Here is a 27,107-nt window from a genome sequence, read left to right as displayed (position 1 = left end):
ATCGTCTATTTTCTATCTTAAAAACAATTTTATATACTATCATTTTCGTTTCTATAACGTGTGAATATATCCATTATAGCATTCTAAAACAAAACCAATCAGAGCGCTTATTATCACTAGTTTTATTTTGATTTCTCGAGTCTGCTATTAGCCTATAGCCCGTTAGCATCGGCAGCATGGCTGCCGCTAATCTCGCTTAGATTGCTAATACTCTATTCACACACATTACCATTGTTTCACTCTTACTTGCTTAGATTTGTGTCTACCTTTGAGTGCAGGTGAGGACACATTCGAGCTGCATTCGGTGCAGCTGGAGCTGGAGGCCGTGGAGAAGCAGATCCGCGACCTGGTGGAGAAGCAGGCTCAGCTGAGAGAGCGGAGAGCCGTGCTGGAAACATCCCGGGCTGATGCTCACAAGTCCGGGGTAAGTATACAGCATGCTGCTAACACTCCCACCACCTCTACTCCGTGTGTTTCTCTGCACAGACCCTGTGCACCCAGGACGCGATCTTCCCAGATGTCCTTCACACCGGCGCCGGGACGCCACGGACCCCTGGGTGTACCATCAGCTAAACACGTGAGCCAAGCCCCGGGCGACGACCTCTCCGTCTCCGGTCTTCGAGATCTCCACCCGGAACCGCTTCACTCCCCTCCGCGAGATGGAACGCGACGCTGTGATCGTCGGAGACTCCATCGTCCGGCATGTCCATGCTACGTTAGCTGAAGGTAAAGTACACACTCACTGTTTCCCCGGTGCTCGTGTTCTCTATGTTTCTGCACAGATAACCGCAATCCTGAAGGGCGACGAGTGCATCGGTGCTGTCGTGCTGCATGCGGGGGTTAACGACGCCAAGCTGCGGCAGACGGAGACACTGAAGAGGGACTTTAGGAGCCTGATCGAGACGGTACGCAGCACATCGCCCGCGACGGGAAGGACCGCTTCCCACGTATCGACGGGGAAGCGAAAGGTTCAGTAGACTATTTGCTTTAAACGAATGGTTATTGTCATGGTGTAAAAACAGAAACTGCTCTTTGTTAATAATTGGAATCTTTTCTGGGAGCGTCCTAGGCTTTTCCGTGCTGATGGCCTGCACCACAGCAAAGTCGGAGCGGAACTCCTGTCAGACAACATCTCCAGGACACTTTACTCCATCTGACTAGTAAGCCAATTCTCAAATAACTGCTGTGATGACTTTTGTTCTGACTTTTCTGTTCCCCGAATAGCGAGGTAAAAATATAAATTTAATGCAGTATCTAGAAAAAATCTGATCGTGATTAAACCAGAAAAACGCAAAATAAATGAACAAAAACTATTTTTAAAGCTTGGGCTCCTAAATATTAGATCACTCGCACCCAAAGCAGTTATTGCAAATGAAATGATCACAGATAATAATTTTGATGTACTCTGCCTGACTGAAACCTGGCTGAAACCAAATGAATATTTTGGTCTAAATGAGTCTACTCCACCAAGCTACTGTTATAAACATGAGCCCCGTCAGACTGGTCGTGGCGGCGGTGTTGCAACAATATATAGTGTTATTCTCAATGTTACTCAGAAAACTGGATACAGGAGGTTTAACTCATTCGAAATACTTCTGCTTAATGTTACACTGTTAGATATGTAAAAGAAATCTCTCTTATCTCTTGCTCTGGCTACTGTGTATAGACCGCCAGGGCCATATACAGATTTCCTAAAAGAATTTGCTGATTTCCTCGCAGATCTATTGGTTAATGTTGATAAACTGCTAATTGTCAGAGATTTTAACATTCACGTTGATAATACAAATGATGCATTAGGACTTGCGTTTACTGATCTAATAAACTGTTTTGGAGTCAAGCAAATCGTCAACGGGCCCACTCATCGTTTTAATCATACGCTAGATTTAATCATATCGCATGGAATTGATCTTACCGATATAGATATCGTACCTCAAAGAGATGATGTTACTGATCATTTCCTTGTATCGTGCATTCTGCGTATTAATGATATTAATTATATGGCTCCGCGTTATCATCCGGACAGAACTATTGTTCCAGCCACCAAAGACAGATTCACAAATAACCTGCCTGATTTATCTCAACTGCTCTGTGTACCCATAAATACACATGAACTAGACGAAATGACTAGCAACATGGGCACTATCTTCTCTAATACATTAGAAGCTGTTGCCCCCCTCAAATTGAAAAAGGTTAGAGAAAAACGTACTGTGCCATGGTACAACAGTTATACCCATTCTCTCAAGAAAGAAACTTGTAATCTTGAGCGCAAATGGAGAAAAACTAACTTGGAAGTTTTTAGAATTGCGTGGAAAAACAGTATGTCCAGCTATAGACAGGCTCTAAAAGCTGCCAGGGTAGAGCATATCCGCAAACTCATAGATAATAACCAAAACAATCCAAGGTTCTTATTTAGCACAGTGGCTAGATTAACAAATAAACAGACACCGCCCGATCTAAATATTCCCTCACAGTTTAATAGTAATGACTTTATGAATTTCTTTACTGATAAAATAGATAACATCAGAAATACAATATCAAATGTAGATTCTACTGCGTCTAGTATTTCAGCTTCATTCATCGCACCCAAAGAAAAACTGCAGTGCTTTACAACTATTGGGCAGGAAGAGCTAAATAAACTTATCAGTGCATCTAAACCAACAACATGTTTATTACATCCTGTACCCACTAAACTACTGAAAGAGTTCTTACCTGTAGCAGAAGAACCGCTTCTCAATATTATTAACTCATTGTTATCTTTAGGTCACGTCCCAAAACCATTCAAGCTGGCGGTTATTAAGCCTCTTATTAAGAAACCACAACTAGATTCTAATGAACTGGCAAATTACAGACCCATTTCAAATCTTCTGTTTATGTCTAAAATTTTAGAAAAAGTTGTCTGCTCAATTATGCTCCTTCTTGCAAAAAAATGATCTCTATGAAGAATTTCAGTCAGGTTTCAGGCCTCACGATAGTACAGAAACTGCACTTGTTAAAATTACAAATTACTTACTTCTTGCTTCAGATCAAGGCTGCATCTCATTGCTAGTATTACTTGGTCTTAGTGCTGCGTTCGACACTATAGACCATGATATACTCATAGATCGATTACAAAACTATACTGGTATTCAAGGGCAGGCTTTAAGATGGTTTAGATCCTACCTGTCCGATCGCTACCACTTTGTTAATTTAAAATGAGAGTCATCACAATTATCACCAGTAAAGTATGGAGTACCACAAGGATCTGTGCTAGGTCCTCTGCTATTTTCAATTTACATGTTGCCCCTTGGAAATATTATTAGAAAACACAGGATAAGTTTTCATTGCTATGCCGATGATACTCAATTATATATCTCAACAAGACCAGATGAACCTTCTCAACTATCTAAGCTAATAGATTGTGTAAAAAGTGTAAAAGATTGGATGACCAATAATTTCCTCCTACTAAATTCAGATAAGACAGAGATATTGGAATTATTGGACCAAAAAAACAGTACACAGAATCTCTTGGATTACAATTTGCAACTAGACGGATACACTGTCACGTTCTCTAAAGTCAAAAATCTGGGTGTTATATTAGACCGCAACTTGTCCTTTGAAAATCATATTTCCCATGTTACAAAAACAGCATTCTTCCATCTTAGAAGCATTGCCAAGCTTCGAAACATGCTACCTGTTTCTGATGCAGAAAAGCCAGTTCATGCATTCATGACCTCTAGACTGGACTATTGTAATACACTGCTAGGTGGTTGTCCTGCATCTTCAATAAACAAGCTACAGATAGTCCAAAATGCAGCGGCTAGAGTTCTTACCAGGTCAAGAAAATATGATCATATTACCCCAATTTTACAGTCTCTGCACTGGCTACCTATTCAGTTCCGTATCATTTACAAAATATTATTACTTGCCTATAAGAACCTAAATGGTTTAGCTCCTGCGTACCTAACTTGTCTTCTACCACGCTACAATCCAACCCACTCCCTAAGGTCGCAAAACTCTGGACTTTTGGTAGTACCTAGGATAGCAAAGTCCACTAAAGGAGGTAGAGCTTTTTCACATTTGGCTCCCAAACTCTGGAATAGCCTTCCTGATAATGTTTGGGGTTCAGACACACTCTCTCTGTTTAAATCTAGATTAAAGACACATCTCTTTAGCCAAGCATTCACATAATGCATCTTATAATCTTGTACTGCAGTTATATCGGATCAAATGGACATTTATTATTATTCTTTAGCTTGGGTTGAACAAATCATTTTTGCTTAGATGGAACAGCAGCTACGCTAATTATGTCTCTATTTGTTTCTCTGTTTCTCTCAACTAGGAATGACAGAAGCTTCAGTCTGGATCCAACCCTTAAATGATCTGAGATGACCGAACACCTGAGAAAAGATAATGCCAACCCCTCAGAGGACTTCGGAGGATGCCAATGCTCAGACAACACACAGAATTACCAAATTTTGCCATAAGTCAAACATATTAAGGTTCTGCAATATATAAATATATTGTGGAAACTTAAATTCCTGTAGAGCTGCTTTGCAACGATTTGTATCGTAAAAAGCGCTTTACAAATAAACTTGAATTGAATTGAATTTGGGCTACATTTGCCTGCAGTGTGAACGTAGCGTAATTGACTTGATGCTATACTCTGATTAAAAAGTGTTTCTTTAATTTTTTTGAGCAGTGTATTAAATGTAATAAATAATTGTTTAAATTTACATTTTAAAAATGGTAACAGTATTGACACTGCATGATGTCCCCCACTCAGTCAAGCCTCATGTACCCTCCTAAAAGTGATGTCACTTGAATGTACATTATTTTACAAGGGTTTTTTGATGAGGGTAACAGGGATTATATGAAATCAGGGTACACCAACAAAATGTTTTCTATTTTATAGAAAAAATGTATGCTTACTCTATGACATAAACATTGCTTAACAATGAGATTGTATTTAGAAAAATATGCAAATGTGATTTTTACATCATTTTGCAAATTAAAACTCCTGCATGTAATCTTGAATAACTACTGCTACTTTAGCACACATTCAGTGTTGTTTACTTTATTGTTTATTTTTACAGGGACAATGCACAATTAAAAGTAATTGCACCAAAGTTAGCTAATAGCTCATTTACATCTGCTGTCCCTGGGCAGGTAAACAAATAAAATAACATACAATATTACATATACACCACATAAAACATCACAATACATATATCCAGAAATGTAAGATTAATAAAAACAATATGTAAAAAACATGGAATTTACAACACAGTCATTAGTGGTTACAGATTTGTGCTGATAGTAGCCAGTGCTTAAGATTGGTTTTAAAAACTGTGAAGCTGTCAATGCTTCGGATGTTTGTAGGTAAGGAATTCCATAACCTCACTACTCTAACCGAAAACGCTGTTTGACCAAAGGTGGTTTTTCCATACTGTGGTACTAAATCTCCCCTAGCAGATGCTCTTGTCCTACTGGCACTGCCTTTATGGGCCAGGCATCCCCTAAGAGGAGGGGGAGCAAGATTATGGATAATTTTGTACATCAGGCATACATCACTGTAAAATACAAAATTAAAAAAATAAATAAATAAATAAACTTTTAACCCAGTAGAGCTGGTACGGGAGGGGTTCTGGGTAATCTGAAGCCGCTGATGAGTTTTCCTCCACACACGGCTGACTGGAACAGAATCACCAGGCCAAAGAGGTTCTGTCCTGGAAGACACGAGTGTCCTGTCACGGCCCAAACCACCCCGAACAGCAGCAGGCCCAGCAGAGCTGAAACACACACACACGCACGCACACACGCTTAAAACCACTGTCATCTCCAGAGAGTTTTCATAGCTCACTCTTGATTCTCTAGAGTCTGAGCATCTTTACTATCAGAACATATAACATACTGCATGTAATCACTGTCATTACATGCACCCGACAGTCAGAGCAGAACTGGCTCTCTGGTTCAACTTTGCTGGTTTGAATCCTATCTCTCTGGTAGGTCGTTCAGGGTGGCCTGGTGAGGGGAGGTATCCAAAGCACATCAACTGGTCACTGGGGTTCCTCTTCTCCATATACACTACATCACTGGGTCCCATCTGTTACGATTCTTCTCAAAGATCGCAAAAAAGTAAGGGAGACGCCACAACACCGCTGCGTAAACAATAAGATTTATTTAAATAAAGTAACAAACATGAAATGTCAGGAGATCAGTATAAGTGTTATTCAGTGTGTAAGCATGTAACTGTGTAGTAAACTCAAGTGATATCAGTTCAACCAAACATAACGAGAAGTCCAAATCAAAATATCGTCATCAGAGGAAAGTATATCACATCAGATCTCCGAAGCGGTTGTGCTCTCCCATAGCCCACACGTCCCGTCAGCTCTCTGGAAGCCTCCAGAGCCGCAACAACACCAGCGAGCCATCCTCTCCCTCTCTCTGTTTGACAGAGTGCGTCTTTTAAAGTACCCTGATCTAGTTCAGGTGTAAAGCCACGCCCTCCAGCAATCAGCAGCAATCAGCCTGTAACTCGGGACAAACACAAAAGCACTCACTGCACAGGAACTCATTGAACCGTCACACACCCCCCTTTAAAAAAAAATCCGATATTCTATAAGGATCCTCAAAACCTCTCAAAGAATCAAAAAACAAATCATACTTTCCTTTCAAAAGCACTTTTTTTTTTTTTTTTTTTTAAGATCCGATTCCCGTATGACAAGTGTTTTCCACAGTCACCTCCATTCTCCTAGACTACTCAATTTATCCCCAGCAATCTGGATCCTGAAAGCATATTAAGGCAACAAACAGAGAGCACAGAAAAATAGTAACAACTGTACAAACACTTACAGTACACTATTCGATCTAGTCAGGAACACGAGATAACGCATCTGCCACTACGTTATTAGTTCCCTTGATGTGTTTTACAGTTAAACTGTAAGGCTGCAAAAATAGAATCCAGCGCATTAACCGCTGACTCGGGGACTGTAGAGAGTGTAAAAACGTTAGAGGATTGTGATCAGAATAAACCTCCACAGGTAATCCGCCCCCAACGTACACATCAAAATGTTGAAGAGCCCAAATTAAGGATAATGTTTCCTTCTCTATTACAGAATAGTTCCTTTGGTAAGTATTAAACTTACGAGAAAAGAAACTTACAGGATGGTCGAGTCCACTCTCACCAGTCTGTAACAAAACAGCTCCAGCACCAATCTGGCTTGCATCTACTTGTATCTTAAATAGTTTATCCAGCCTAGGGGCAGCTAAAACAGGAGCAACAGTTAATAACAGTTTAACATATTCAAAAGCCTTCTGACAATTTTCACTCCAAACGAAATTGGCAGCACTCTTAAGCAGATCAGTGAGCGGAGAAACAACAGTTGAAAAATTTGGGCAGAAACCCCGGTAATACCCGACCATCCCTAAAAAACACATCAGCTCCTTCTTTGTTGATGGAGGAGGAAACTGTTGAATAGCTGCCACTTTGGCTTGAACAGGACGCACCTCGCCCTGTCCAACTTCTTTTCCCAAATATCTGACAATACCCTTGGCAAACTCACACTTTGCCAAGTTAACTGTAAGACATGCCACAGCCAAACGCAGCAGAAGCGCACGAAGATGTACCAGATGTTGTTCCCATGTATCACTAAATACAATAACATCATCCAAATACACCGCACAACCCTCCAGGCCGAATACCACTTTATTCATCAATCTCTGGAAGGTTGCGGGTGCATTTCTCAAACCGAAACTCATAACTGAGTAAGAATATAACCCTGATGGTGTAATGAATGAAGTTATCTCTTGAGCTCTGGTAGTTAAAGGCACTTGCCAATATCCCTTTAGAAGGTCTAGTTTGCTTACAAACTTAGCAGACCCCACATGATCCACACAGTCCTCCATTCGAGGAAGTGGAAAAGCGTCAGGTTTAGTAATAGCGTTTAACTTGCGGTAATCAGTGCATAATCTATAAGTAGAATCTGTCTTTTTTACCAGCAAGCATGGTGAAGCCCAACTGGAGCATGAAGGAACAGCGATCTCATTCTTAAGCATATACTGAACCTCTGACTCCAGCACATTCCGCTTATTGATAGGAACCCTGTAAAAACGCTGACGAATAGGTCGCGCATCTCCCACATCCACATCATGCTGGATCAGATGCGTACGGGTGGGCACATCTGCAAACAAACTAGGAAAATCAAACTACAACTCTATCAATTCTGACCTTTTTAACTCTGACCAATGTGAAAACAAAACCTCCAGATTCTGAAGAGTCTCTGAATTCTTTAACCGTGGAAGCAACACACAGTCTCCAGGTTCAATCACATCCTCCCCTCCGACTACCAAAAAAGGTTGAGAATTATCCAGAGGGACAGCAGCAACAGTAACAGTTGGCTTAACCAGTTGAGTGTCAGAAATACGAGAATGATAAGGCTTAAGTAAATTTACGTGAAAACACTGTTTAGCCTTACGCCGATTTGGAGTTGCAATTTGATAATTTTGGTCAGTCCTTTTTCGAAGAACAGTATACGGGCCAGTAAATCGTGCGCAAAAAGGAGAGCCAGATGAAGGTAACAAAACCAACACCTGATCCCCCGGTATAAAAACACGGCATTCAGTATGTTTGTCAAAGTGTTTCTTCATTTTATCTTGTGCTCCAACAAGGTTTTTCTGAGCACTCATTCCAGCTAAAAATAAACGTCTACGGAAACCATCTACATATTCCAACAAATTTTGAGGAGGATCCTTTTCACCCAATCCCTCCCTCAAAACAGAAAGAGGACCACGTACACTGTGACCAAACACAAGATCATTCGGGCTAAAACCCAAACTCTCTTGTTGTACCTCTCTAGCTGCGAGTAACAACCAGGGTAAACCCTCCTCCCAATCGCGGTTCAATTCCACACAGTAAGCACGTAATAACGCTTTCCATGTTTGGTGAAACCGTTCGAGCGCACCTTGACTTTGGGCGTGATATGGGCTTGATTGATTGTGCTTGACCTTAATCACTCTCAAAATCTCAGCAAACATACGTGAAGTGAAATTAGACCCTTTATCGCTCTGAATAATCTTTGGTATCCCAAAAATAGAGATGAATTGGGTTAAAGCTTTCACAACTGCCTTAGTAGTAATTCTTCTGATCGGATAAGCTGCCGGGTATCGAGTTGCCTGACACATCACAGTCAGCAAATATACATTACCTGATTTAGATTTAGGTAATGGACCCACGCAGTCAATTATTAAATGTTCAAAGGGTTTACTTGTAACCGCAATCGGACACAGAGGCACTGGTCTCAAAGATTGATTCGGTTTCCCTGTTAACTGACAGGTATGGCACATTTTAATAAAGGCCGAAATATCCTTTTTCAAACATGGCCAATAAAACTGTCTCAAAACTCTGTTATAGGTTTTATTTACTCCGAAATGACCCGCAACTTCACCATGTGAAATTCGCATTACTACCTCTCGAAATTGTTTTGGCACCACTACTTGAATTACAGATTCCTCCATCAAACCTTTCTTACAGGGAATAAATTTCCTTAAGAGTATCTCATCCTGGATAAAATATCCACTGGCAGCACTTCTTACCTCCTGTGATGGAATAACCTTCTCAAACAGTTGTTGTAACCCAGGATCATTCAGTTGTGCAGTCATCAACTCCCTATGAGTAATAGGAAAAAGAGTAGACAAACCAGGCACAACACAGTTAAACACTTCTTTATCATCACAAGATGCCTCACGACTCCTCGAACGAGTTACTGCACACGTTACAAATACCTCAGGGAATTCTTGCATTAGAACATCAGACTCTTCAATCAATGGAGTGGACACTACCACAGGTGGTGGAATTACCTCTCGCCATACCCTATCTCCAGCTAAATTATTCCCCAGTATTATCATGACACCCTCCACTGGCAATGATGGACGCACACCCAGGGTTACCTCTCCACAGACCAACTCCGAAGTCAAGTTTATCCTGTGTAAAATTAGACCCTTTATCGCTCTGAATAATCTTTGGTATCCCAAAAATAGAGATGAATTGGGTTAAAGCTTTCACAACTGCCTTAGTAGTAATTCTTCTGATCGGATAAGCTGCCGGGTATCGAGTTGCCTGACACATCACAGTCAGCAAATATACATTACCTGATTTAGATTTAGGTAATGGACCCACGCAGTCAATTATTAAATGTTCAAAGGGTTTACTTGTAACCGCAATCGGACACAGAGGCACTGGTCTCAAAGATTGATTCGGTTTCCCTGTTAACTGACAGGTATGGCACATTTTAATAAAGGCCGAAATATCCTTTTTCAAACATGGCCAATAAAACTGTCTCTCGCCATACCCTATCTCCAGCTAAATTATTCCCCAGTATTATCATGACACCCTCCACTGGCAATGATGGACGCACACCCAGGGTTACCTCTCCACAGACCAACTCCGAAGTCAAGTTTATCCTGTGTAAAGGGACAGAAAGAGTTTGTAATCCAATTCCCCAAAACATTCTTCCCTTCACTTGATGCATCAGAAAAAGGCAAAACTGATTCAAGAATAAAGGATTCTGAAGCTCCGGTATCTCTCAAAATCTTATCTGGAACTTTTTTATCAGAATTAATCAAAGAAACAGATCCCTCCGTAATGAATGGTGCAAAGGGCTTTATGCTGTCACTCTTTGACTCAGACACTGCATTCCCTACTTCCATAAAAGCACAACCCGCAAAATCATTAATTCCTGTAGTCTCCGTCAACAATACAGGACTAACATTTGCATTGGTCTTATTCTTTAGATTAAATTTCAACTTTGAGGCCAAAATAGGACACTTATTTTTCCAATGACCAACATTGAAACAATAATTGCATACTAAATCTCGGTCACTCCTCCCACTACCATTTTTCTCACAATTTGAAACATAAGTTTGCTCAAATCGTTTTGCTGCCACCCTGTTTTCACTAAAGTTACCATACTGACGCCCTGGTCGATTCTCTTGGTACACATTTTTATGCGTCAATATGTAATCATCTGCCAAGACTGCAGCTTCACTCACGTCATTTGGCTTCTTTTCGTTTATATATGTAGCAATATAGTCAGGTACAATGTTCTTAAATTGTTCTAAAATAACCAAGTTACGCAACTTCTCAAAATTATCAACATCAGAAGCAATACACCAACGATCAAAATGTGAAACAAGTTCTCTTACCACCTCAGAATGTGTTTGGCGGTCAGCTTTTCTCCAATTCCTAAAACGCTGGCGGTATGCCTCAGGAACTAACTCATACGCTTTTAGAATAGTCACTTGAATAGTCACTTTTACCTTATCATAGTTTCTTCTGTCCTCCATCGTAAGCGCTGCGTATGCCTCTTGTGCCTTTCCTGTAATGACAGTTTGAAGCATAATAACTCGGACCGCACTTGGCCATTTCCCCGCACTTGGCCATTTCCCCTCTTCCGCTATGGTCTCAAATAAAGAGAAAAAAACATCAGGGTCATGTTTGTTGAATCTAGGGAGCAGTCTTAAATTACCAGCAAAGTCAAAACTGCCAGACGAATATATCTTTTCACCACCCTCTGGGGATAATATACCCTCCTTAATCAAATTCAAACGTTCCGTCTGCAGCTCAAACTCCCGTTCTGATTTCTCAAACTCTATTTTTTTCTGTGCAAATTCAATTTCGCGTTGTTTGAGTAAATTATCTGTTCTTAATTTCTCAATCTCCAACTCATACCGTTTAGTTTCCATGACCAAATCTCTATCGTGAATCTGTTGCATTTGCAAAATCTCTTTTTTCTGTTCGAAAGACAACCCTGAAAAAATATCTATCGAAGCTTTTTTTTCAACGTCATATTTTTTCTTTGTGGAAATAATCAAAAGATTATTTTCGATTAAACAAACTCTCACAATAGAACGAAGTTCATTCTTCTTTATTTTTTTATCCACATCACCAATTTTAAAATGCTCTACAAGTTCCCACAACTGTTGTTTCACAAACAAATTTAACACGTCCTCCGACAGAGCTTTAACAAATTCTTCAACAGACGTCATTTTAACCTTCAAACTTGTTGATTACTGTTACGAACTACAAATTATACCCCTACTCAAAGAGAAAATAACTTGATCCGCAACAATTAACAGGGATCATCCAAGAAAGATCCCTGGGGTCCCCGCTCTCACTCTCACTTTCTCAACCACAAAACACTTAAGTGCAAGTAAAATAGTTTTATTTAAATACAAATAAACAGAAACAGAATCATAAACTTCGGGAGGTGCAAATCGCCAAAGTAAATTACAATAAGCAAAACTACTACTATATACACAAACTAACCTACAAATCAAATATAATATAAAATACAAGTTCTTACCTCCCTGCTAACATAAACAGGAGAAAACAAACAAAACAAACTGGCACCCACCTCCTTACCAGGCTCCAATGAAACAAGGCTGGGACGTAAGCAGCCAAACATAACAAACATAAATCACAACTAAACTATTACATAACTCAATGGTTGACAACAAATGCCTAAGTAGACGATCCTCCCACCAGGATCGTATTACACAATGAACCACAATGTTCGCAATGAAGACACCAAGAGAGCGGGAAGCCAACGATTCCTTCCACCGGATGGCTTAAATACTGGAGCGATCCTTCCCTTCACCAACCAGCTCAGTCCTCCCAATCAACTCCACCTGTAATCAATTACGGAGAAAGAGAGAAAGGGGAAGAGAGCGAAAGCGAGAGAGAAAGAGAACACTAAAGGGGGGGGGAGGGGAAACCTATGCACGCACACACACGAGCAAATGATATACCGTTTTCCCCATGCAACACGAATCCATTCGTAACACCTCCACACAAACACCTCCAAACAAAAGTTTTGTATCACTACCCAACAACACCTTAAACTTCAGCACCGTAAACTCTGGACAGCGCATCCGCAACAATATTCTGCGAGCCCTTCTTATGTCGGATATCCAAATAAAACTCTTGCACGATTAATGACCAACGGATTAACCGTTTATTCGAGTTACACATCCTTGCCAAAAACACAAGAGGATTGTGATCAGTGTACACAACAATCGGAAAAGAACTTCCACCCAAGTACACCTCGAAATGTTGCAGCGCTAGAAGTAACGCAAGGGCTTCCTTTTCAATCGTACTATACCTGCGCTGACACAACGTAAACTTTTTCGAAAAATAGCAAACTGGATGTTCAATTCCTAACTCACTCTCTTGAATAAGAACGGCACCAGCCCCAGTTGCCGAAGCATCCACTTCTAACTTGAACGGAGACCCAAAATCTGGCGCCAAGAGGATAGGAGCATTACACAATAAATCCTTAGCTGCTCGAAAAGCTTGCTCACAAGCAGGAGTCCACACAAAAACTCGAGCTGTACTAAGTAAATCGGTCAACGGTGACACAACACTAGCAAAATTGCGACAGAAACCTCTGTAATATCCCGCCATACCTAAAAATCGGCGCAGATCTCTTTTATTCCTAGGTGCAGAAAATTCCATAACAGCCGAAATTTTTGCGTCGACTGGGCGTACTTGACCCTGTCCTACCATTTTCCCCAAGTACACTACTGTAGCCTTAGCGAACTCGCATTTGGCTAAATTCAGAGTGAGGGAAGCACCAACAAGACGTGAAAATACTTCACGTAGAGAACTCACATGTTCTTCCCAACTAGAAGAGTATATAACGATATCGTCCAAGTAGGCTTCGCAATGGTCTACCCCACTCAGTACGATCCGCATCAATCTCTGGAATGTTGACGGCGCATTGCGCATTCCAAACGCCATAACTGAATACTGCATGAAATCGTCAGGAGTAACAAAAGCCGAAATCTCAGAGGCACGCGGAGTAAGAGGTACTTGCCAGTATCCCTTTAAGAGATCTAATTTCGATACAAACTTTGCAGGACCAACTCGATCAATGCAGTCCTCCATACGAGGAAGTGGAAAAGAATCAGGTTTAGTTACTGCATTGACTTTACGATAATCTGTGCAAAAGCGAACTGAAGAATCCGATTTAGGAACTAACAAACACGGCGAACTCCACGCACTCTGACTGGGACTCGCAAAATTATTTTGACGTAAATACTCAACCTCTGCTTTCATCAAATCACGTTTCTTAGGATTAAGCCGGTACGGATGCTGCTTAATAGACTGCGCATCACCAACATCAATATCATGCTGAAGTACTGTAGTCTGTGACGGAATATCACCAAAAAGGGAATGTGAATCTTCAATCAACGCCACAATATCTTTTCTTTGTTTCAAATTTAAATGACTTAAATAAACATCCAAATCGTTCAATATTATGGAGTTCGACAACAGACCAGAAGGCACAGAAAACTCCTCTTCAGCAACATCAGCTGCCACAGGTAGAAACGCAACAACGGCACTTGACCCAACTATAGGTGCAGCTGATGCAGACTCATCCTTCACATAAGACTTTATCATGTTAACATGAACCAGTCGCGACTTTCTTCGACGGTCAGGCGTAGAAATTAAATAATTTGTATCAGACAATTTCTTCATCACTGTATAAGGACCTGAGAATTTTGCTTTCAAAGCAGAACCAGGCGTAGCCAGTAACACCAAAACTGACTCGCCCGGCTGAAATGAACGAGCAACACATTTACGGTCATAATACTCCTTCATAGCAGCCTGAGACTCTGCCAAATTAATTCTCGCTCGCTCACATACCTTGCGAAGACGTTCACGAATAGAAGTAACATACTCTGACACAGGGACAAGCAGCACATTATCAGCAACCAACTGTTCACGTAATAACTTTAACGGGCCACGAACCGTGTGACCAAAAATGAGCTCCGCAGGACTGTAACCTAACGACTCTTGAACGGTTTCTCTTATCGCAAATAAGAGCAAAGGAAGATCATTTACATTTACATTTAGTCATTTGGCAGACGCTTTTATCCAAAGCGACTTACAATTGGGGAATACAAAAAGCGATTCATCTTGAAGAGGCAGTCAGACAGAGGAAGTGCTCGTAACACCAAGTCTCAGTCATTGTTCAAATAAGTACAAACTAGTAGGTGGAGAGAAAGATAGAGGGAAAGTTTTTTTTATTTATTCATTTTTTTTTTTTTTTGAGTTTAGGATGAAGTCAAGTACTGCCGAAAGAGATGAGTTTTCAGTTGTTGCTTGAAGGTTGCCAGAGATCCGGCGTTCCGGATAGGGGTGGGAAGATTATTCCACCAGCCAGGAATGGTGAACGAGAATGTTCTGGAGAGTGATTTTGAGCCTCTCTGTGATGGTACCACAAGGCGTCGCTCACTAGCAGATCTCAAACTTCTGGAGGGGATGTAGGTTCGTAATAGTGAGTGGAAGTAGGAGGGTGCAGAGCCTGTGGTAGATCTGTACGCAAGCATCAGTGACTTGAACTGGATGCGAGCTGCCACTGGTAGCCAGAGCAAAGAGATGAAGAGAGGTGTAACATGCGCTCTTTTGGGCTCGTTGAAGATCAGTCGTGCCGCTGCATTCTGAATCATTTGTAGAGGTTTGATTGCGTTTGATGGCAGACCAGCCAGAAGAGCATTGCAGTAGTCCAGTCTAGAAACAACCAGGGCCTGGACAAGAAGTTGCGCAGCATGCTCTGTCAGAAAGGGCCTGATCTTTCTGATGTTGTGTAGTGCAAACCTGCAGGAACGAGCAGTCTTTGCAATGTGCTCTTTGAAGGTCATCAGCCCAGTCCTTACCAGACTCAACACAATGAGCTCGCATCATTGATTTAAGTGTCTGGTGAAATCGCTCAAGAGCTCCCTGTGATTGCGGATGATACGCGCTTGACACGATGTGACTCACAGAAATTCCATTCAACACTTGTTCAAACACTTTAGATTTAAAATTTGTTCCCTGATCCGTCTGAATCACACGAGGTAGACCAAATGTTGAACAAAATTTAATCAATTCCTTTACAATCGTTTTTGCCTTAAGATTATGTAATGGCACTGCCTCAGGGAAACGTGTTGCCGCGCACATTAACGTTAAAATATACTGATAACCAGCTTTTGACTTTGGCAAAGGGCCAACACAATCTAGAATTAGACGCTCAAATGGCTCTCCCATCACCGGAATAGGCTGCAAAGGAGCCGGCCGAATTATTTGATTGGGTTTACCAGCAAGTTGGCAAGTATGACATGAACGACAGTAACTCGATACAGCAGATCTTAAACCAGGCCAATAAAAGTACTTAGCCACTCGCTTGAACGTTTTATTACTGCCCAAATGACCAGATAACAAATGATCATGAGCAAGTTTAATGACTGCGGTCCGATAATCTGAGGGTAAAACAATCTGGTAATCTGGATTTAAACCAGATTCCCTAGCATTCTGAGACAACCACTTACACATCAATACACCTCGATCCCAAAAATATTGCACCTCATCTGCATCCTTTCCTTCCCCTTCCTTTGCAGCCTCAAGACAGCATGTCAGGGAAGCATCAGATTTCTGGGCTTTACCAAGTTGATTTCTCCCCATTGTCAAAGAGAATTCGTCACCAGAAAGCTTACTCTCACTATCTGTTCTACCCATACTGGGATGTACAGATAGGGTCAGTTCAATAGGAGAATCTGCAAGAGCAAGAAAAGTATCAGACAAGTCAATTTCATCCTCATTTTTACGTGCTTGTGCACGAGTAACTGCACATGCTGAGAAAGTTGATGGGAACTGACTGCCAAGTTCCACATCACAAACAGGAGTATTTGTCACAGTCGGGTGAGGAAACACCTTACCACCAGCCAGGTCGTTCCCTAAAATTAAACTTACACCTTCTACAGGCAGCCCTGAACGTACTCCAACTTTCACAGGCCCTGAAACTAGATCAGATGTCAGGAACACAGTATGCAGAGGAACTTTTATACAGCTCAACTCAATCCCACGGACCAAAACATCCATTCCTGTATAAGTTTCACTAGAAAAAGGTAAAACACTTTCAAGGATGAACGACTGTTCTGCTCCTGTATCCCTCAAAATAGAGATGGATCTTACTGTAGAAGAATCAGGAGAGATTGCTACTTTACCCTTGAATACAAAAGGAGTAAAAACAGAGACATTCAAACTCTGATTCCCAACCTTACCCATTGTCTCACAAACAATATTTGCCACACCTTTAGGTTTCCCTGCGATGTTCTTTTTTTTCCAAACTTTGCAGTCAGCAATCAGATGTCCAGGATCTAAACAATAGAAACAAACTCTTTTATTCTCAGAGCTCTTACCCTGTTCCTTACACTGTTCTGCAGAACGCAACACAGGTCTCATTGAACGTGAAAACAAAGGTTTCTCAGTATCCAAAAACATTGATGTACCATGCTTCTGACCTATAACAGAAGAAAAGTCAGTTTTATGAGTAAGCATGTATTCATCTGCTAACACTGCCGCAGCTGAAAGAGAATTCACTTTTTGCTCATTAAGGTAAATTACCAGGTTACCTGGCAAACAATTCTTGAAATCCTCTAACAAAAACAGTTCCTGCAATTGATCAAACGTAATTATTTTCGATGCAGCACACCATTTTTCCAACAACATTTTATCGCGTGCAAAACCCACAAACGTTTGCTTTGCTGATTTGGTGTAACTACGAAACTTCTGTCTGTATGCTTCAGGAACAAGTTCATAAACCCTCAAAACAGCAGTTTTTACCACATCATAATTAAGAGAGTCTTCGATAGGTAAAGCAGAACATACTTCTTGCTCCTTACCCACTAAACTGCACTGCAGCATTAGTGCCCACATATCCCTTGGCCAATTAAGTTTAGCTGCAATTCGCTCAAATGCGATGAAATAAGCATCAACTTCTGACTCCCGAAACGGAGGTACAAGCTTAATATGCCTACTAGGATCAAATGGAATCACAACATCCCGAACATGAGCAACATTCCCTGCAGATTGGTCAGCTGGAGGCACATTTACGCGCATAGGACTTACAACAGGTGATATAACAGTTCGCGCATGCTCTCTTTCTCCGTCTCTTTCGTCCTGAAGCATTTCAAGTTCACGCAAATGTAATTTACGATTTTCATGCTCTTGCCGTTTAATCTGCAATTCTAGCTCTTTTAATCTAAAAAGAAACAAAGGGTCTGATTTAGATGAGGAAGAAGCAATTGTTTCCTCCGTCTCTAATTTATCGCTTTCTTCCTCACCCTCCAAATCAGTTTCTGCAGACAATAAACCTTGCTCGACAAGTTTAGCATACACCTCAGCTTTAATTACTTTCTTAGCTGCAGAACTTGATACAGAAATATTCAAAATTTCAGCAATTTGCAAAAGATCTTTCTTACGAAACAAATTAAATTGCTGAATACTAGGTTTAGAAACAAATGATCCAATATCTAACTCCATATTCACAGCATTTTTTTCCTCAAGGACAACAGAATTAATAAAGAACCATTGTTATTCAATGAAACGAGAGACCAATAAAAGATACATTTTAAACATTCGTTAAAAGAGAAAAAAAAAACGGACGAGCCCCCATTTGTTACGAACTACAAATTATACCCCTACTCAAAGAGAAAATAACTTGATCCGCAACAATTAACAGGGATCCATCCAAGAAAGATCCCTGGGGTCCCCGCTCTCACTTTCTCAACCACAAAACACTTAAGTGCAAGTAAAATAGTTTTATTTAAATACAAATAAACAGAAACAGAATCATAAACTTCGGGAGGTACAAATCGCCAAAGTAAATTACAATAAGCAAAACTACTACTATATACACAAACTAACCTACAAATCAAATATAAAATAAAATACAAGTTCTTACCTCCCTGCTAACATAAACAGGAGAAAACAAACAAAACAAACTGGCACCCACCTCCTTACCAGGCTCCAATGAAACAAGGCTGGGACGTAAGCAGCCAAACATAACAAACATAGATCACAACTAAACTATTACATAACTCAATGGTTGACAACAAATGCCTAAGTAGACGATCCTCCCACCAGGATCGTATTACACAATGAACCACAATGTTCGCAATGAAGACACCAAGAGAGCGGGGAGCCAACGATTCCTTCCACCGGATGGCTTAAATACTGGAGCGATCCTTCCCTTCACCAACCAGCTCAGTCCTCCCAATCAACTCCACCTGTAAACAATTACGGAGAAAGAGAGAAAGGGGAAGAGAGCGAAAGCGAGAGAGAAAGAGAACACTAAGGGGGGGGGGGGGGGAAACCTATGCACGCACACACACGAGCAAATGATATACCGTTTTCCCCATGCAACACGAATCCATTCGTAACAATTACACTCTCGACTTAAAGTAAGTGCATTTTTTAAAACCTAATAAGCAATGGACGAAAACACTCATTCAACTTCTCCCCTTCTACCCTACCTAACAACCCACTAACCTATTCTATACCTAATCTTCATGCAGCTTCCAAGAGTAAAGCGACTTTAAACACCAAATACCGCTGGCTTCAAAACTGAGCAATACAGCCCAATCCGTAGCCACGGCGGTGTGCTTCACCCAAAAGCCTGCACAAAAATAAAAAAGGCAAAATAACAAATCAACGCAAAGCGTTGCTAATACCTTCTGGGGAAAAAATGAATAAGGTTTCATCCGTACCTTAATAACATGCACTTACCTTAAATAACTACCTTCGAACTCACGGGACATCTCCAACATAATCTAATCAAAGATTTACGTACATCTCCAAAATAATGCGAAATAAATAAGATGAACTTTTCACATTATCATCTAACAGAGCACTAGTCTACCAAATGAGCTAAACAATGTCTACATTTTAATCAAACAAACTCTCACTTGTTAACGAATTACTGTTTTAGGACGAGCCCCCATTTGTTAAGATTCTTCTCAAAGATCGCAACAAAGTAAGGGAGACGCCACAACACCGCTGCGTAAACAATAAGATTTATTTAAATAAAGTAACAAACATGAAATGTCAGGAGATCAGTATAAGTGTTAGTCAGCGTGTAAGCATGTAACTGTGTAGTAAACTCAAGTGATATCAGTTCAACCAAACATAACGAGAAGTCCAAATCAAAATATCGTCATCAGAGGAAAGTATATCACATCAGATCTCCGAAGCGGTTGTGCTCTCCCATAGCCCACACGTCCCGTCAGCTCTCTGGAAGCCTCCAGAGCCGCAACAACACCAGCGAGCCATCCTCTCCCTCTCTCTGTTTGACAGAGTGCGTCTTTTAAAGTACCCTGATCTAGTTCAGGTGTAAAGCCACGCCCTCCAGCAATCAGCAGCAATCAGCCTGTAACTCGGGACAAACACAAAAGCACTCACTGCACAGGAACTCATTGAACCGTCACACATCATACAGGCACATGGCTTCTCCTACCATTTCTACGTTGATGACACACAGCTCTATCTCTCATTTCAACCAGATGATCCAACGGGAGCTGCACAATCTCAAGCTGCCTGGAGAACATCTCGGCATGGATGAAAGAACATCACCTATAGCTCAACCTGGCAAAGATTGAGCTTGTTGTCTTCACTGCCACCCCAGCTCTTCTGCATGATTTCACCATCCAGCTAGGTTCATCAACAATTACCCATCCAACTTCGGTCAGAAATCTTGGTGTAATCTTTGATGACCAGCTGACTTTCAAAGACCACATTGCAAAGACTGCTCAATCTCGCAGGTTTGCATTACTCAGGCCCTTCCTTACACAGCATGCTGCATAATTTCTTCTCCAGGCCCTTTTCATTTCTAGACTGGACTACTGGTCAAACAGTACGTACTGGTCGAACAATATCCAATAGGGCAAGGCAGAGAGATAATCCAGGTACACAAGCAATAATCCAAACGAGGTGCACACAGAGTCCGAACGGTAAGGCAAAGGGTTAATCCAGGAAACACGGGCAGATATCAAAACACAAGGAATCAGGCAAGGCAAGACTAGAACAACTGAGTGGGCTCCGTAGAGTAGCTATCACTAGGATAGTGAGAGTAAGAGGAAGTCCATGGTTTAAGTAAACTGTGTAATCAGTGCAATCAGCTGTGTGTTGTCAGTGCAATGGATTATGGGAATTGTAGTTTGAGGGGAAGTGCAACAGTAGTGTGGTGCAAGAGTCAATGTCGTGAGCGAGTGACCTCTGGTGGTGAGTAAACGGAAGTTCATAGACCTGATTCGTGACATAACCCCCCCCCCCCCAAGGAGCGGCTTTCAGACGCTCCTATACAATTCAGGAGGGTGGTGGAGCGGAGGCGGAACAGGGGGAGGGATGGAGGGCCAGGTCCACGTGGAAGTGGAGTGGCCGGGGACCAAGGCAGAGCCGGCAGAGCAGGAAGCCAGGGCGGAGCGGATGGGACTGGAGCTCACCAGGACGGAGCAGAAGATCTCCACGGCAGAGCAGAAGACCACTGGACCTGAGCAGAAGACCACCAGACTGGAGCAGACGGGACGGAAGACCAACACAGGAAAGCAGACTGAGCAGGAAGCCATGGCAGAGACCGAGATCTTAAATATCTGGGTGTGACAGACAGGACGAGACCAGACTCTGGCTGCTCAGCTGTGACGTGAAGAGACTCTGGCAGATCAGTGGAGACGTGGTGAGACTCTGGCAGATCAGCGGAGATGTGACTTGACTTGTGATGATCAACGGTGACTTGGCTTGACTCACGAAGATCAACTGCAGCCTGGCTTGACTCACGACAATTAACTGTGACTTGACTTGGCTCGTTAACATCAGCTGTGACTTGACTTGGCTCTTTAACATCAACCGTGACTTGAATGGACTCGTGACGATCAGCTGTGACTTGGCTCGACTTGTGACAAACAGCTGTGACTTGGCTCGACTCGTGGTTGGCAGCTGTGACGGAACGGGATGCTGTTGTGTCCGCCATTTTGCAATCAAGATCCGCTGTCGCCGCCATTTTGTGAGTGTGCTCTGGTGCGGCCGCCATTACACTAGTAACTGCGTTCCTCCGCGGCACCCCCAGTGAACGCTGAACCAACAGTCAATATAGCATAGTCCATAAACTCACTTAGAGATGATCAGGGACCTTCAAGGGTTAACCCTCTGAGCCCGACAAACGCGAATACGCGTTTTGGGGCAGATTTTCCTGATAAGGCAGAAAAGAGCTTGAATTACTCTGCCATTTTTGATCGTTCAGATAAGAGCAATACACCATTCGAATCTGTAAGGGGTCTTCTTTTATTTGTATTCACTCATAATAACAACTAAACTTTGTGCTTTTGAAGAATAAAGAAAACAAACAGGGTGTGCTCTCGGTCTTCTCCGTCTCCGCGATCTGTTTTCAGAAATGCGTCACTAAAATGAACTGTAACTCAGCGAATACTCAACACAGAGACATGAGAGTTATCTCTATAGAAAGCTTGAAGTGTCTTCTTTCAAATGAAGTAAGTCATATCGAAAACAAATATTCTGTGATGAAGTAATCCGTATGAAACCAACACGATGTCCAGTCTGTCTCGTCTAACTCATTATTTTTAATGAGATCCCGCCCCCTCGCGTTCACATGCAAATAACCACGTGACCCGCGCGCGCGGAGCATAAACAAAGTGTCAGTGTCAGTGAGGAGTTCATCGCTGCTATACTGTTACTTTCGGGAAGAAGACGCGCTGAGTAAAGGCTGGATTTCCCTCAAAATCGATCTGATGAGTAAGTAATGTTTATTTTATTTTCTGCATTAGTTAACGTGTTATTGTGACATAAACTTGAACACATTACTAGTTGGGTTGTTCCCAAACTACAACACGATAAATGCTACGCATCTAAGAATGTTTAGACCATGTTTATTATTAATAATCTGTTCACAAATATATTTTAATAACGTGCTAAACGATAACAATTAGTTCTCAGATATAAAATATATGTTTTATAGTACGAAGTATATCCTTTTATAGTACAGAGTCTATGACTGCAGAATCATATCTTTTATACTATAAAATCATACATGATGTTCAGGATGACTATAATTCCTGACTAAAATGTTTGAAATCCAGTAAAACATTGTGAATATGATGGGCAATTCATTGTATTTAAATTTCTTACGGCGCGAATATAAAACAATAAAAGTAATATGAGAGTACATTGTAACATGATGAATGCTACGAGTCTAAGTATGTTTATGACTAATAGCCTACTCTGTTCAAAAATAGATTTTAATAACGTGCTAAACAATAATAATTAGTTTCTCAGATATAAAATGTTTTTTTTTTACGATAATACAAAGCATGAATGAGTCTATGACTACAAAACACACATATATATCTATATATATACATATATATATATATAGATGCTCCTGATATAAACATGCTCACAAATGTTTTTTCTCTTTTTTTGGTTGTTTGTATTTTATTGAATCAGACACCTGCACCACAGATGATGAATCCTGCTGACTTTCAGTCTCTTCCAACTGTTTTCCTCTGAGAGCGCTGCACTAACATCAGAAGAAATCCATGAAAAGTAGCAGAAACACTTAAATATCACGTAAATATCAGGTATGATTTATTTGCTTCACTTGTTGAACAGAATCTGTTGCAGGAACGAGTCAAAGTCTGTTCACATCTCTGTGGTTAGATCAGTGTGCACAATAATGTGTCTTTGACCTTCATTATGTATGTTTTGATTATACTGTGTTGTAAATAAAATACAAATCATTTAAAAAACCCATTTTTTCAGTCTCCTCACACTCTCTTACCTGCCTCAGTCACAGTCACACTGATGGCCCATTAGCAGCTTTAGGGGAGGGCCCTTTGTCTCTCAGGTGAGAATCACTTAATATTCAAGCCCATTACCACTCCCTCGCATATTGGCTCTCGATCACAAAACATGTCTTTAAAAATTTAAATCAATGTATTGTTTTCTGTGAGCAAATAAACAAGATGATTTTCACATAATTGTGAAGTAAATATTCTAGCCTACAAGATCTGGTTCTCAAAAGTCTTGTAAACAATTGTTCTGTATGTGTTTTATGGTCTTATTTGAGTGACTTCAAAATCTTAGTTTTTCACTAACCACGCATAAACGTTGTTTTCTCAAAAACACAATCATGTACATAAATGCTGCTAACATAACATTGTAGCCCAGTTTGTGCTGTTTACAGTGTTATTAGACTTTAGCCATTTATATTTTTATAAGCAACTGAAAAAAGCACAAATGTCAGGGCATGTCGAAAGTTCTCCAGGTCCCCAAAACACCCTCAGGGCCCAGAGGGTTAATCGTGTTTTGAGCGGCTGATTAATGCCCTCACAAAAAAAGCCTTTCAAAACACAGTCTGGTAGCTCAGAGTAATAAGCAATGTTCAAATATTCTTGAATATAGTCCTCGAGTGAATGTGTGCCCTGTTCGAGGGACAATAACAGTCTTGCAATATCCATACCTGGCCATTGTTCACTTGAAAAGCCGCTGGATCCTTGTGTGGCCGAGTATTCTGTTACGGGGCGAACAAGACGTGAGGCATGCGGATCCATGTGCAAGCATTTATTTATAGTCAATACATGGGCCGCCTTCGAGGCACACAGGCAGGGTCAAACAACAACAAACTGTCACGGTTCACTAATCCATTGCTTTCTCCTCGTCTCGTGTCAGTGTTGTTATGTTTGTGTGTAGGTGCGTGTGGGCTTGACCTGCCCATCACCGCTGATTTGTCACAGCTGTGTCTCGTTTGCAGCACCTGCTGCAGCTCATCATCTCTCCTACATATACTCACCAGTTCTTCTATCCGTTGCCAGATCGTTGTTGATGTCTTTCTGTGTGGTCACCTGTTTTCCCGTTCCTGTCGGCGTTCTGTGTTCCGGATTACTCAACTTTCACGGATTCTCTCAGCACTTCGATCATCTGTGTGTCCATCAAGGTTCCTGCGTCACTCACCATCATCCTGTGTTTCCTCCTGTGTACTGTCTGGCTTAATAAAGCATCCTATTCACTCGCTACTGCTTCCTATCATTTACGGTCATGACAGAACGATCTGGCACCCCTATGGAAGCAGCGAGTGCGTCATCCAACTCCATGGAGGAGTTCAGCAGAGTAAGCATCAGCAGGATGGATTCACAGGAGGCGAGCCTGAATAACACGGGCCGTGCTATTCATGATCTAGTGGCGCAGGTGTCCGAGCTCACCCAGCAATTTCAACATCTGCGAGCTCCCACTGTGCCACCCACGCCGCCGGCTCCTCCTACCCCACCTGAAACCCTTTTCCAGTCAGAGCCGCGTCTACCTGTTCCCGAGCTCTATTCAGGGGAACCGAGGTACTGTAGAGCGTTTCTGATTCGGTGCTCCATGCACTTTGCTCTGCAACCGCGGAGATTCGGAGCCGAGCAGAGCAAGGTGGCGTTTGTGTTGACGCTACTGACTGGAAGAGCGGCACTATGGGGGACTGCAGTGTGGGAGAACCAGGATCCATGCTGCGCCTCGTTCCAGGCACTATCTGAAGAAATGAAGCGGGTATTCGATCGTGCCGTCGCCGGGAGGGAGGCGGCCAGGATACTCGCCGATCTCAGTCAGGGGGAGAGATCAGTTTCGGATTATTCCATCGAGTTCCGGACCCTGGCGGCAGAGTGTCGCTGGAACGAGGAGGCACAGTGGGACATGTTCCTGCATGGGCTGGCTGACCGCATCCAAAGGGAGATCTACGTCCTGGACCTCCCCACTACACTCAATGGGCTCGTTGAGCTGGCACGGCTCAATAGAGTGGAACAACGCGCCCCTGCCAGCCGAGCCCCGGGAAGAGCGGCTAGTCCGCGGTTCAGCGACGGGGACGTGGTCAGCCCCACCTACGATCACGAACCCATGCAGGTAGGGCGGGCTCGGCTTTCCCGGGAGGAGAAGGAAAGGCGGAGATCCCAGAGCCTCTGCCTATACTGTGGGGGGGCAGGACATTACCTCAACAACTGCCCAGTAAAAGGCCAAGCCCGATAGTAACTGTGAGGCTACTATCGGGTGGAATCTCCGCCGAGAAGACCTCATCACCATCATCGACCCTCCTTCCGGTGAAACTAAGATGGACTACACATTCACGGGACTGTCAGGCACTACTGGACTCTGGGGCGGAGGGTAATTTCTTGGACCATACTTTTGCACTTGAACTCCAGATTCCCATCAAACCACTCACTCACAAGATTCCCGTTCATGCCCTCAACGGCCATGCATTAACCACCATTTCGTTTACCTCTGGACCCGTCACCCTCATCACGTCAGGCAATCACACCAAAACCATCTCATTCTTGATCATGGACTCCCCCCTCACACCTGTTGTCCTCGGTCACCCCTGGCTCATCCGTCACAATCCGAAAATAGACTGGCATCAGAGATCCATCATAGCTTGGAGCACAAATTATTATGAGTCCTGTCTTGTGTCTGCCTGTCCGTCGATTTCTGTTTCTGTTTTTCAGGAGGAGGCGGTGGAGTTGTCTAATGTGCCCGCAGAGTACCAGGACCTGAGGGAAGTGTTCAGTAAGTCTCGAGCAGCTTCTCTTCCTCCGCATCGTCCTTACAACTGTGCTATAGATTTACTGCCAGGTAGGTCTCCGCCTAAAGGCAAGTTATATTCGCTTTCTGTTCCAGAGAGGGAGGCTATGGAGAAATATATTTCTGATTCTCTAGCATCCAAGTTCATCCGCCCTTCCTCTTCTCCAGCGGGGGCGGGGTTCTTTTTTGTGGGGAAGAAGGACGGGTCTTTGCGTCCTTGTATTGACTACCGGGGGTTGAATAACATCACGGTAAAGAATACTTATCCTTTGCCGTTGATGTCTTCAGCCTTCGAGAGGTTGCAGGGAGCGTCTATTTTCACAAAACTGGATTTACGTAATGCCTATCATTTGGTTCGCATAAGGAAGGGGGATTAGTGGAAGACTGCCTTTAACACCCCCAGGGGGCACTTTGAATATTTGGTCATGCCCTTCGGGCTGTCCAACTCCCCGGCGGTCTTCCAAGCACTCGTCAATGACGTGCTGCGAGATATGGTCGATCAATTCATATGTGTCTACCTGGATGACATATTGATTTTTTCTTCTTCTCTCCAGGAACATGTGCAGCACGTCCGGCGAGTGCTTCAGAGGTTGCTAGAGAATGGGCTTTTTGTCAAGGCGGAGAAATGCGCTTATCATGCACAGTCCGTTCCTTTTCTAGGGTACATTGTCTCGTCTGAGGGAGTGCGCATGGA

This window comes from Barbus barbus (assembly GCF_936440315.1).
Source record: "Barbus barbus genome assembly, chromosome: 40".
In the NCBI taxonomy this organism is placed as follows: Eukaryota; Metazoa; Chordata; class Actinopteri; order Cypriniformes; family Cyprinidae; genus Barbus; species Barbus barbus.
This window is presented reverse-complemented; position numbering follows the sequence as displayed.